At 39.3% G+C, this 14,249-nt stretch overlaps 2 pseudogenes; one reads left to right on the plus strand and one right to left on the minus strand.

Annotated features, from left to right (window-relative positions):
• Positions 1–6,214: 6,214 nt before the first annotated feature.
• Positions 6,215–9,058, plus strand: LOC120483344 (uncharacterized; annotated as a pseudogene).
• A 3,736-nt stretch (positions 9,059–12,794) lies between these two features.
• Positions 12,795–13,718, minus strand: LOC148997688 (uncharacterized; annotated as a pseudogene).
• Positions 13,719–14,249: the final 531 nt, after the last annotated feature.

A 14,249-nucleotide genomic window follows, 5' to 3' on the forward strand; every position in this document is an offset into this window, starting at 1 on the left:
GGGACCTCAAATAAGTTGCAGGTGGGACAGCACCCCACCTGCAACTTATTTGACGGGACCTCAGGGACCTCAAATAAGTTGCAGGTGGGACAGCATCCCACCTGCAACTTATTTGATGGGACCGCTTTAGGCTGTTTGTGGTCAATGCATTATTAGGTCATAATTCATGATTGTTAGTGGTTTATTACCTGAAACTTGCAGCACAGTGGACAGAGCAGTCAATGCACCATGTTGGGGTACTTAGCATTTCACGACAATGCATAACTAGCCTTAAATGACACGTCCACGGACAGCTTACAGGGACCCTGTCAAATAAGTTACAGGTGGGATGCTGTTTTCGACTTTGAGATTTTTCGCCCGGTGAATCCTGGTAAGGAATTGGGGATTTCATCACATATGCTGAAATGCCCGATTCCTGACCAGGATTCACCGGCTGAAAGTGTCAGAGTCAGAAACAGCATCCCACCTGTCACTTAGTAGACAGAGGTCAGAGGTCTGTGGTCAGTCCATGGAGTGCTTAAAGGGACCCTGTCAAATAAGTTGCAGGTGGGACAGCACCCCACCTGCAACTTATTTGACGGGACCTCAGGGACCTCAAATAAGTTGCAGGTGGGACAGCATCCCACCTATTTCAATAAATAACAAAATATGTAAGAACATAAAATAATATAAATATATTTATCATTCTCTCTATGTCGTTCTCTCAACATAGGATCTCAAACGACATAAAATATGTCATTCTCTCAACATAGGATCTCGTACTAAGTAAGAATCTCTCGAGGTCACAACATAGGTTCTCATGAGTTTATATGTCATGACATAAAACTATGTGAACCGAACATGCCCCATCCTGGTGTAACTAGTTCCCACTGTAGACTATAGCTTGTTTGTAAACTTACAACCTGTCAAATACCTCAGGCACTGAATGTTAAGAGTTAACGGATATATATTTACCTATTTTCACACTAGATTTTCACACTTCTTTCATTAGATATATTTATTAACGTAGCACAAAAACTACATAGAACAATAATTTAATAGGGAATAAGGAATATAAGAATAAAATAAAAGACATTCAATAAACTCATGTACATGTTTATTTTTTAATAATAAAATAGAGGACATCCAATAAACTCATGTACATATTTATTTATTTATTTCAGCAGTTTCATTCAACTGTCACTTACTGAATTTTGACAGATAGAATAGATGACAGATTTTTTACTTGTGACAGCTTGAAAAGAAGATGGATAGAATGAACTCATGTCCATGTTTCTTGTAAGCAAGGGAAGCAGTTTGAATAAAAGAATAGAAGACAGATTGAATAAACTCATGTACATATCTGTTTCTTGTAAGCTAGGGAAGTAGTTTGAATAGAATAATAGAAGACAGATAGAATAAACTCATGTTCATATCTGTTTCTTGCAAGTTAGGGAAGGAGTTTGATTTGACTGTCACTTACTGAATTGTGACAGATAGAAGACAGATAGAATAAACTCATGTTCATATCTGTTTCTTGTAAGTTAGGGAAGCAGTTTGAATAGAATAGAATAAAAGACAGATTGAATAAACTCATGTACATGTTTGTTTCTTGTAAGCTAGGGAAACAGTTTGATTCGACTGTCACTTACTGAATTGTGACAGATAGAAGACAGATAGAATAAACTCATGTTCATATCTGTTTCTTGTAAGTTAGGGAAGCAGTTTGAAAATAAGAATAGAATAGAAGACAGATAGAATAAACTCATGTTCATATCTGTTTCTTGTAAGCTCAGGAAGCAGTTCTATTATATCTGTCACAATTCAGTAAGTGACAGTCGAATCAAAGACAGATAGATAAAACTCATGTACATATTTGTTTCTTATAAGTTAGGGAAGCAGTTTGATTTGACTGTCACTTACTGAATTGTGACAGATAGAAGATAGATAGAATAAACGCATGTCCATATCTGTTTCTTGTAAGTTAGGGAAGCAGTTTGAATAGAATAGAATAAAAGACAGATTGAATAAACTCATGTACATGTTTGTTTCTTGTAAGCTAGGGAAACAGTTTGATTCGACTGTCACTTACTGAATTGTGACAGATAGAAGACAGATAGAATAAACGCATGTCCATATCTGTTTCTTGTAAGTTAGGGAAGCAGTTTGAAAAGAAGAATAGAATAAAAGACAGAATAAACTCATGCACATGTTCGTTTCTTGTAAGTTAGGGAAGCAGTTTGATTTGACTGTCACTTACTGAATTGTGACATAGAATGAAAGACAGATAGAATAAACTCATGTCCATATCTGTTTCTTGTAAGCTAAGGAAGCAGTTTGAATAGAAGAATAGAATAAAAGACAGAATAAACTCATGTTCATATCCGTTTCGTATAAGTTAGGGAAGCAGTTTGATTTGACTGTCACTTACTGTATTGTGACAGATAGAAGATATATAGAATAAACTCATGTACATATTTGTTTCTTGTAAGCTAGGGAAGCAGTTTGAATAGAATAGAATAGAATAGAATAGAAGACAGATAGAATAAACTCATGTTCATATCTGTTTCTTGCAAGTTAGAGAAGCAGTTTGATTCGACTGTCACTTACTAATTTGTGACAGATAGAAGACAGATAGAATAAACTCATGTACATATTTGTTTCTTGTAAGCTAGGAAATGTAAGGAAGGACTTTCCTAAGACTGAATTTAGGAATTCGAAACTGCAGTAAAACAATAAAAACTTACTAATCTGTAAAAGAGATCAAAGGGACAGAGGGCACCACACAACTGGCCCAACCCGATATCTTCCCCCCCATGTTGTGGTTCTTGACTCTGCACAATATCTTCTCTCCTCCAGGGCTCATTCAGGCATTCAAATCTCACAAACCTCCTGCCCCCAGCTGTGTTATGCAAGGGCAAAATAAATACTTCTGGCGCGAGTGGTAAAATTGTTTCATTCCTGCAGCAGCAGAACAGGCAGAACAAGAAAACAACGCCTGTTCTTCTGTTGTGGGAGATGCCCCAATAAAGATTTGGGTGATAGGTGTTTATTGTTCTTTTGCTTGTGAATCTAAGGTTTTCCCTTTTCATGTTTGGTATCATTTTAAGTGTCTCAGTGCGATTGGTAAAATGGTCTTAATTTCATTACAGTTATTGGAAATAGGAGAAAGATTGAGAACTTAGGAGAATCCAGTTCTCCTCCAAGGGTGATGTCTTTTCAAGATATCTCCCCTCTCCCCCGAGAGTGTTACCCCCTGGGGTATAGGAATGGACCCAAAACAAACTCTGAAAGATATTGGTACAACCCTTTTGTTCTGGTCTGGGTATTTAAGGCTAGGTAACAGAGCAGTCTTCGGGAACCTGTAACCAGGAAAAACCCCATACAGTGCTGTGTCAGTGTTTTCCCGGTGGAAAGCACTCACACACTACTGTGTGTCTCTGTCAGGAATGCATTGCTTACTTTTAGAATCATCTTTGAGTAATTGATGTCATGTATTTACTATTTCTGAATTGTCTGTTAATTGCTTGGGTAATTGGCATGATACATTTTTTCCTGACAAATAAATGTTACATCTTGATTTACTCTGGAGTATTCTGACGTCATTATTTTAGTAAATTATAGGAGGCTGGTGCTACCGCAAATCTTGCAGGATAGGTCAAACTAAAGGCACAGATGTGAATGGAGCAGTAGGCACGTCCTTCTGAAGACCTTTTGATTTCTGTCTATCACTGATTTAGCAAGTTGTATGGAAGTTGCTAAAATAAACTACATTCTTTGTACGTGTGAGCAGTAGGCAACCGACTTAAGAAGTATTAGTTAACCCTGCACCCTCTGACTAAATAAAGAACTGACAAGGTTTGTGTCCGTGAGAAACACGATCTGGCCACCGTGATCTCTGTGCGGCATCGGGTCCATAATGAACGAATAATTGAAAGTGTAAGAAACACAGACATATCAAAGATCTAAATTAAATTATAATCAATAGTTATGGTTATTTTCTAATAAGAAACACAATCTAAACTTGATCATCAGTAAAAATTGGAGTCAGATTAAGCGTAGAGCTAAAGCAATATTGAAACTAAATTCTAATAAATTAAGTGAACTCAACTGGAAACTGAAAAGACATACACGCATTATCCCTTCGCCCAGCCATTGGATTCCGTCCTTGGGCCAATGGGTGGACCTTACAAAGTGGTGACCCCGACGTGATCTCCAGATTGCGAGTGTCTTTTCAGCAAAATATTGGAACTTGCAACTAGTAAGAGGTTTGATCTCCTTCTCTTTCTCCAGCTGTTGTGGTAAGTCAATTCTTTTTGCCTTTTAGAAGTGTTGAGGGAACATGCAGACGCACCTCATATAGACACATTTGTAGAATGGGTCGGCATACCCAGTTAGACCGGAGAACGCAAAATCCGGTGGGGCTTGAGAATTAATGAAACCACATGCTAGGGACATGATAGCAGCAGCGTAGATGAGAAATGATATCCCTTGCTTTAACTTTAAATAACCCTTGTTTGCCCACGCAACAAGAGATGAAACCAAAATTGGAATAATTTCATTCAAATTTTATCCTGGTACTCAACAGAGGGATGTAAACTAAAAACTTAAAATTCTGAGGGTAAATATGTAATTTGATTATTTTGTGTGCTGCAACAAGATTGCAACATTGAAATAAGAAAATGATCATGCTGACTTGTGAAAAGGTCTTGTGTTGTGATTAGATGATCTAAAATGTAACAAGTAAAAATATCTCACTTGAATCATTTGTGTGCAAAATGTAAAGTTGGACTAAACAGTGCAATGAAATTTGAATATTTCAAAAGAAATGATCTGGGAAAATGACCTCTCAGTCCTAGAGAACAGCTGCCATACAGAAGTCCTAGTGACTGAAATTCAGAAGAATATGCAAACTGTTAAAACTAATGCATATAATGATTAGTGTGTCACTAAAAGGCTTGTAGCCAGGCCTGATAGTTTCACCCATGCACAGCTGGTTCTTGTCCCATGAGGGAAGTTAGACAAAGAATGAATTACATCAAATTAATCATTATTCTTTGAAAATTTTACAAGAATGCTAAAAAATGCATGACTGATGTCCCAAAATATGGTTTAAACAACACCATTTAAGGCACAGTCTTATAAAACATAGCTTTTAATTTGATATTAAATCAGACTTTGCAATCGCTGTGCTCTTGTATGTTTTCAGAGGTCTCAAAAGACACTGACAAAAGTAACAAGCCAAAAACAATGGCACCCTCAATCAGACCCCTTTGTCCAACCATTTTTTCATATTCAAATAGATTCTTAATAGAATGCAATTGATAAAATCTCGGCCTAAAACAAGATAAGAATTGTGTCCAATTCTATATTGTATGCACAGAAATTTTTAAAGTGAGCAATGATTTAACCCATGGTTATCAGTGCTTGCAGTGCATTGAATGTTTACAGTATCAGCTATAGCTTTCCAGCTTAGTTTGTTGCTGTGCACACAATGCTCATAGCAGCACAACTGGAGCTGCAGGGCCAAATGCCTTCTAAAAGATCAGGGAGAAGATAACAAGTCAGTATGGACATTTACTCAGTAGAGACCCCAGAGACCAGCAAATAAAATTAGTTTTGATTTATACAATTTTCTAGAATATAAATTATATTATGACCAGATATAATATACTAATGTCCAGGAATGGCTTTAATCTCTTGATGATTCAGCATTGGTTTAGAAGAAGAAAGGATGTTGAAGAAGAATGAAAAGAATCAGAATGTAGGAAGAGGGAATGTGCATGTAGGGAGTAAGATGGCAGGAACACTACTAGTGTTGAAATGGGGTGAAGAAGGAGACAATGGATGGTTAGAGAAAGGAAAAAAATAGTGAGAAAGAACTTCTTAACCTTTTATTTGTGCAAGAATCTTTAATGAGGAAAATTACAATGTCCAGTATGTACCAACTAAAATGATCAACTTGATTGACATGTCTTGAAAGTCCATCCAAAGCCACAGGATAATATCATTTTGATCTAATAGATCTTTAACCCAGTAACAAGGGGAGATACAAGTTTTAATGTTCTCTTGCAACAAAACCACAAACAAAGTGGTGCAAGTGTTAAATTCCTCTCTGGGAACATCAGCTCACATGGGTTCTGATCAGGGAATATATGTTACTGGACATATAAGGAAAGTTGTGTGAAATGTAATCATCAGGCATCTACTGTCCTTATGGACCTCAGAGGTCTAAATGGTCAAGAGTTTGAATGGCACCATAAATTCTAAATGCCAAACAAACGAGCACAGCACCACACCTGGTGATCTAATTGCTCTGAACACAGATCTGGCTAGTGTAAATAAACAGCAGCATGTGAAGAGATTTCCCCAGCAGATATGGGTGTCCTACTGCTCACAACACAGCAGACTGTGTGAGTTTAACTGCAATAGCAGTAAGATCTGACCATTAACACTCAGTTTAATTGGCCTTTTCTTTGCAGAAACATGATCATGATCATGATACATGTTGTTGTAAACTAAAACAAATTTTCTTCTAATGGAATAAAATCTTAACAGATCAAAGCCATCAGTAACAACCTTCTGGCTTAGGCCATCAAAGAAATATTGAGATAGTACCATCTATTTGACTGCAGTTTGTGTAAAGGCTCAAGATTAAACTGTGATGTTCTCTCTAGGTCTATTCCCTTACAGGCTGACAACTGACTTTCTTCAGAACCAGATTCCACAAGGGTCTGGTCCTGCCTGCATAAAGCAGGACACACACAACTTGACATGTAGGAGATGGGTGGAGAAACTTCAAGGGGCTGCTCACACCTTATAACACTACGGAAGTAGCTATACTCTATGTGGCCTCCCGGTGTAGCACCGGAACTAAATTATGCAACACAGATTATAATAATATAGACAACACCCATCTCCTATGCATAAACATACACAATACACCCCATGACTATGACAACCTTAGAACATCTCTACCTGGCATAGATCATAGGACTATTCAGGTCAAAATTATTCACATAATGCAAACAATACATCATTCACCTTCATACATATAGGACAAGGGAAATTATTTGAATAATTTCTTTCTAAACATTTTTACAGCAGTACAGTCTTGTCAACTTCCTGAATGTAAACGCTGTGATGTGCTAAGAACATGTGCATGGCTATAGTCACACATCAATTGCTTTAAATTCCACATTTAAAATCTAAGTGAGACCTGTTCATCAATGCAACTGGTCTTTGGACAAAATGTCGATGATCCAATCGTTAGAGTTGTTGCAAACCAGGAGGGCCCCCTAGTTTCCAACAAATGACTAATGCCAATAAAAAATATAAAAACAAATCTAAAATGCAGGCATTTCTATTGGTCAACTATACAATTCCCATCCAGACCTGCACTATTGAGTGTGACTTAGCCTGTACATCAAATGCACAGAGGATGATTTTAAAAGTTAAACTAGAGAGTTCAAATCTCTGTTCCGGTACATTTCATTCTCTAACTGAACATATTAAAACCTTAAGGTTCAATTGATGATTTGCACTTAAACAACTAATGCAGACAATTTTATAATTATGAAATTGTGTAGTTCCATGATTAATTATTTGATTTATTTTAATTATGCATACCGCTGGTAAATATACTAGTTATGTTGACGTTCTGATACACTTCCTTAATTTATCCAGACCGAATCTAAATTCCACAACCACATCACTGTGGTGGTGAAGAATTTGGTGATTAAATGAGACCTGGCCACTAAATATATGATTCTGAAAGAGACCTTATTTACCACTCGCACTTTTGACATGACTGCATCATGTCTTGCTTTTGTGTTCTTGTGTTTAACAACCTTTTCCCCAATTTGACAAGAACTACAAATGCATCATTGTTGAATTATTGCAGGGTCATTCTGAGGCTGTTCAAGTGTCTCACACACAGTGGTGCATCATCAGTGAGATGAACTCCTTCTCCTACGGAGGTCTGATCTGCCCTGCGAACCACACGTTCTGTTTGGAAGTAAAAGAGGACTTTTCAATGGCACAGATAAACATCCTGGGAAGGGTTCCAATGGACACTGATGTTTCTCCCTGGTGAGAGGACACCTTCTATGAACAAAGTACTCAAGCTCTGGACAATACAATGGACTTGGTGCAAGAAATCATCTTACAGACCGAGTATCATCTGAACCAAGCTCAAGTGGAAGCAAATCTGGCGAGAAAGACTGCAGAAAACCTGTCCAGATCCTCGACCCGGTCAGCGAGGTATGCGTACACCTGGTGGAACTGGACGTTCCGTGGATGCGTCCTCGTCAGTGGAATAATCTTCTTCGTCACACTCTGCTGGTGCTGCTACTTCAGGTGCCTAATCCGCACAATGCGCACGTCGACGAACGTGGCCATCGCGCTCAGCCCTTTAAAGGTACCTGCACTACGGAAACTGTAACCAGAAGTGGACTTAATAAAATTGTGGCCCCTCAGGAACTGATCTGAATCTGCCCCAAGGGGCCAGGGGTCGAAACTGTAAGGAAGGACTTTCCTAAGACTGAATTTAGGAATTCGAAACTGCAGTAAAACAATAAAAACTTACTAATCTGTAAAAGAGATCAAAGGGACAGAGGGCACCACACAACTGGCCCAACCCGATATCTTCCCCCCCATGTTGTGGTTCTTGACTCTGCACAATATCTTCTCTCCTCCAGGGCTCATTCAGGCATTCAAATCTCACAAACCTCCTGCCCCCAGCTGTGTTATGCAAGGGCAAAATAAATACTTCTGGCGCAAGTGGTAAAATTGTTTCATTCCTGCAGCAGCAGAACAGGCAGAACAAGAAAACAACGCCTGTTCTTCTGTTGTGGGAGATGCCCCAATAAAGATTTGGGTGATAGGTGTTTATTGTTCTTTTGCTTGTGAATCTAAGGTTTTCCCTTTTCATGTTTGGTATCATTTTAAGTGTCTCAGTGCGATTGGTAAAATGGTCTTAATTTCATTACAGTTATTGGAAATAGGAGAAAGATTGAGAACTTAGGAGAATCCAGTTCTCCTCCAAGGGTGATGTCTTTTCAAGATATCTCCCCTCTCCCCCGAGAGTGTTACCCCCTGGGGTATAGGAATGGACCCAAAACAAACTCTGAAAGATATTGGTACAACCCTTTTGTTCTGGTCTGGGTATTTAAGGCTAGGTAACAGAGCAGTCTTCGGGAACCTGTAACCAGGAAAACCCCCATACAGTGCTGTGTCAGTGTTTTCCCGGTGGAAAGCACTCACACACTACTGTGTGTCTCTGTCAGGAATGCATTGCTTACTTTTAGAATCATCTTTGAGTAATTGATGTCATGTATTTACTATTTCTGAATTGTCTGTTAATTGCTTGGGTAATTGGCATGATACATTTTTTCCTGACAAATAAATGTTACATCTTGATTTACTCTGGAGTATTCTGACGTCATTATTTTAGTAAATTATAGGAGGCTGGTGCTACCGCAAATCTTGCAGGATAGGTCAAACTAAAGGCACAGATGTGAATGGAGCAGTAGGCACGTCCTTCTGAAGACCTTTTGATTTCTGTCTATCACTGATTTAGCAAGTTGTATGGAAGTTGCTAAAATAAACTACATTCTTTGTACGTGTGAGCAGTAGGCAACCGACTTAAGAAGTATTAGTTAACCCTGCACCCTCTGACTAAATAAAGAACTGACAAGGTTTGTGTCCGTGAGAAACACGATCTGGCCACCGTGATCTCTGTGCGGCATCGGGTCCATAATGAACGAATAATTGAAAGTGTAAGAAACACAGACATATCAAAGATCTAAATTAAATTATAATCAATAGTTATGGTTATTTTCTAATAAGAAACACAATCTAAACTTGATCATCAGTAAAAATTGGAGTCAGATTAAGCGTAGAGCTAAAGCAATATTGAAACTAAATTCTAATAAATTAAGTGAACTCAACTGGAGCGCTGAAAAGACATACACGCATTATCCCTTCGCCCAGCCATTGGATTCCGTCCTTGGGCCAATGGGTGGACCTTACAGAAAGCAGTTTGAATAGAAGAATTGGATAGAAGACAGATAGAATAAACTCATGTACATCTTTGCTTCTTGTAAGTTGTGCCCTTGTTCCGGACAAAGTCTCTTATGTTTTGGCTTGTCCGTGAAGCAAGAATGGGGTGGACTGCCTTCTTGCAAGCCTCACATTCAGCCAAAGTAGCCAGCTTCCCTTTTGTGATGTGGTTTCCAAAGAATTTCATTACAGATTTAACCTCTGAAGCGGTCCATGATCTTTTTACATAGGCCCTTTTTTTCTTCGGTCTGTCAAGCTCTATTAGAAATGTATAAGATGGTTAGTACAACAAAGTACGCAAGTACAACATAGTTAAATCCACTGTTTATAAGAAAGAAATGAATGCCAAAGTAATGGAAAGTTGAAACAAAACCCGACATACCTTTAACTTTCGTGGATGAAGTAGCATCTCGCACATTTTCACCTTTAAAAAGATAAAAAAAGTTTAAAAACTGTTTTTCATGGCATATTTACCTAATTTCTTAGCATATGAAATCACATCACCTTTTGTTTCCCTCTCAAAAATCAGCTGCATGGTGCAAAAACATACTACACTTTTATGCGTAGATCACTTTAAAGGCACAGTGTGTAAGTTGTGCCACTACAGGTCACTTATTCAAAAAGATAAAAGGGTTAGTTTGATGATGCAATGAATGATTATGGAATCTTATTCAATAGGGACCAGAGACGTGAGGACAGAGACTTGGGGTTTCCACAGAGAGGAGAGGTGAGGGGACCAGTGATGACACTGTAGTTCCAAGACATTTCTGGAGTTCCCTTATGGTGGTGGGAATGAGCCAGTTACGGATATTATCCACCTTCCTCTCATCTATGGTGGTGCCTTGTTAATTAATGATGTACCAGAGGAACTGGATCTCTGACTGAATCGAACTGGCACGTCTCTGCTTTCAAGAATAATTGGTCCAATAGATGCTCCGGGAATAGATGATGTTGAAGTAGACCAGTACAAACCACTAGAGGAAATCCCGGAGCACCTCATGCGTGAAGTCTTTGAACATGGAGTGGCTTTTACTGTGGGCTTGATACTACTTTTCATTGAAGGTCTTCCATAGGCAGAGTTTCATAGGCAATGAAACAGAGCCAAAGTTTTTTGTACAAAACTCACCAAGGGTCGTGGTGGACGTATGAGGCATGCAAGATTGACATGTCCAGCAGCACCGCAGCGTAGGCAGAGATGCTGGGTCAGCCAGCACTGTCACTCAGGCATAAACAGATGAGTGGATTGAATCTGCAGGGGTTCTGTTTCTAAAAGACTGACTTACTCTGGCTGGCATGGAGAGAAGGATTACTGACACTGATTGGTCTCCAAACACCCCTGCATGCCATGGAAGACTCTGCTTGTGTGCTTGGTGAATTGTTTTAGACCAATGGAATCATCATATGCAGCCTCAGAGGAATCCATTGCATTCCGCCACCAGACCAGAGTAAGTCACTGGGTTCGCCATGGGACTGGCCACAACAGGTGAGGGAGAAGGAACAGATGCAGTGATTGGTGTGGTGGTGATTGGATTAGACATCACTCAGCATAATGAATCCACGATTTCTTGAATAGGATCAGGTGCAGGAGTCCTCATGATTGTTGTATCCTGTCTTCTGTCAGGAAACGGACTCCGGGAAACAGTTGAGTAAACTCTTATTAATGAGTGGCAGTAATAAGTTCCAATAACTAAGGGAGCTTGAATGTCAACAACCAGTTTGTGACTGGAGAAGAAAGTGCAGACAGGTAAGCTGCAACACACACCACTTTCGCTGACATAACTTGTCGACTCACAAATTTTTCCTTTCGTTGCAGTGGTATCCAGGAAGCGAACCAGGAGACACCAGGAGATTGACTGGGAGGGTAGGTAACACAGGTAAGTAGCTCATCGGAACGTCAGGAAAGTCCTAGTCACAATCGAGACCTGACAAGGACCGTGTCTGCTGTCAGCTTATACGGAGCATGGTGATTCTGTGACACTTTACACATTATGCTTGACATAGTGATGCAAGTAATCGGGTGTGAAAAATATTACATGCAAGACCGGAGAGAAGTTTTCTCTGCAGGGTGTCTCAACTGACCATGAGAAAGAGGGCAAAAAGCTCATATATGTTGGGAGTACTTCAAGTTACAAGGAGCTAGTTAGGGTGGTTCAGGCATTGGTTAGGATGCCTCCTGGATGGATTCCAGAGGACTCGTTCCAGGCATTTCTAACTGGAAAAGGACTATTGGTAAGACCAAGAACATGCTTGAGGGATTTTATCTTTCTGCAAGCCTCGGGATACCTTAGGTTCCCACAGTAAGGAGCAGGAGAAAGTGGCTGGGGAAAGGAAAGTATGGAAAGCCCTACTTGACCTGCTGCCACCGACTGGTTCAGGGTAAGTTGAGGAAAATGGTTGGATGAATGGTAGCAAGGTGACATTAATAAAATGTTGATTTCTCATCCAAAACAGTTTTAGTTGATGCTTAAAGTTATGTTTGACCAGCAGTAATAGAAATTTTTTGTCCAGTGTCCCATCCTGCTCCCCGAGAGTCACTGTTCTGCAGTTAGCTCCAACCCCAATTAAACACATCTGCTTTATATTTTAACCAGGATATGTAATATATTGTCCAGCTATAGTCTTTGCCTTCCCTCACATACCCTTGCGTTCTCCCCTTCACACTTTGAAAACCCTTTTTTGACTGCATTAAGATCCATCACACAAACAGAATGATAAAATTAATCATCATACATACACGTTTACACAAATATTTATTAAATACCATTACTGATTGAGTTGAGCTCCAGAGGTCTGGCTCCATTGGAGTCTTCATCGCTGTCAATGTCCTGGTCGTCATCTTCGTCGTCTGTAAAATCTTAGAAAACACAATGGAAAAATAAGCTTAACATTGACCCTTCCATGTTAGTTAGTACTCATTACTTAATTGATTAAAAACAATTAATAGTAACTGTACCTTGGATTTCATCAAGAGATTTTCCTTTTAATTATGTCAGCTTTCCCTTTTCAAGGGCTAGAAGCAGTTTTGAAATTTTGGTCACTTGGATGGTTGCCTCAGGTAGTCTGTAATATTCTCTATGCACTTTAATATTGTGGCCTAAAAAGTCTGCTAGTTGGTCCAGTTCATTATTTTTTAAATTAAGAATTTGGGAGGTTGTTGCAACTTGTTTCCTCAGTTGTGTCAATCTCAAGTACTCTGGGTGAGTTGCACCACACTCAGCAGCAAACCTCTTGAGACAGTCGTGACCTCTGTAGTGGCTAGAGCACTTTGGAATGGCAAAGAGGAATTCATTTTCTTGCAGTACTCCACATTGTGCCCGCTTCTCATTCAGCAGTTCCAAAGCTTTTGTGATGTCTGGATTGAGTAAAACGGCAACTCTTCGTCCTCTTTTTCCTTTCAGCTCAACTCGTGTAAAATATTTGCACAAGCTCTTCTCATAAGCTGATAGACCCAGCTCGTCAGATGTGTGCGAGTCATCTCTTTGGAGGAAATGTTTTAAAGGCATCTTGGAGACCTCTCCAACCCGTCGTCTGTTGAACAGAATGATCCTTGTCAGTGTTAGCTTGGTGAGACGTGCATAGTTGTCATCTGAGGTCTTTTGGCTAAGTTCCCGGAAGGCCGATTCTGCACTTCTTTGTAGATAGTCATTAAGTTTTTCGATGTCTTGAGTGAGTGGCATTTTGGTCGGTTTGTTGTATTTCAAATCATTAATGGTGCTTAACGCTGTGTGAGATATAAATTCTGACCACTTTGATTTGTACAGTTTCTGAAATCCTTCTGCACTGCTTGCCAACTCTGTGTTTCCAGCAATAAGAGCATGGCATTGGATAATTTCACTTACTTTTAAGAGGGAGTGTCCAATTTTTAAAGCCAAGCGTGGGATTTGGTAAGAATGTGTACTTTCATTGAATCCAGCAGTTTCTCTAACTGCTTGAATGACATTCATGAAATTTGCTGGCTTCATGGCATCATCCAGAGTTGCAGATGGACATTTTTTATGCAATGCTATCATGAATCTGCCAAGCTCACGGACCTTCTGGCGAATGTACTCATGTTTTGAAATCCGTGCTGATTATATAAGGACTGAGCAAATTGAAGAAGACCAGAATCATGTCTCACAACATGGGAAATTTCATCTTCGTTCATTTTACTCAACAATCTCATTAATCCTTCAACTGTTTTGCCACTGCAGCGATGGTTAGGACTCTCT

The sequence above is a fragment of the Pimephales promelas genome, chromosome 2 (genome assembly GCF_988280905.1).
Source record: "Pimephales promelas chromosome 2, fPimPro1.hap1.1, whole genome shotgun sequence".
NCBI classification, from domain to species: Eukaryota; Metazoa; Chordata; class Actinopteri; order Cypriniformes; family Leuciscidae; genus Pimephales; species Pimephales promelas.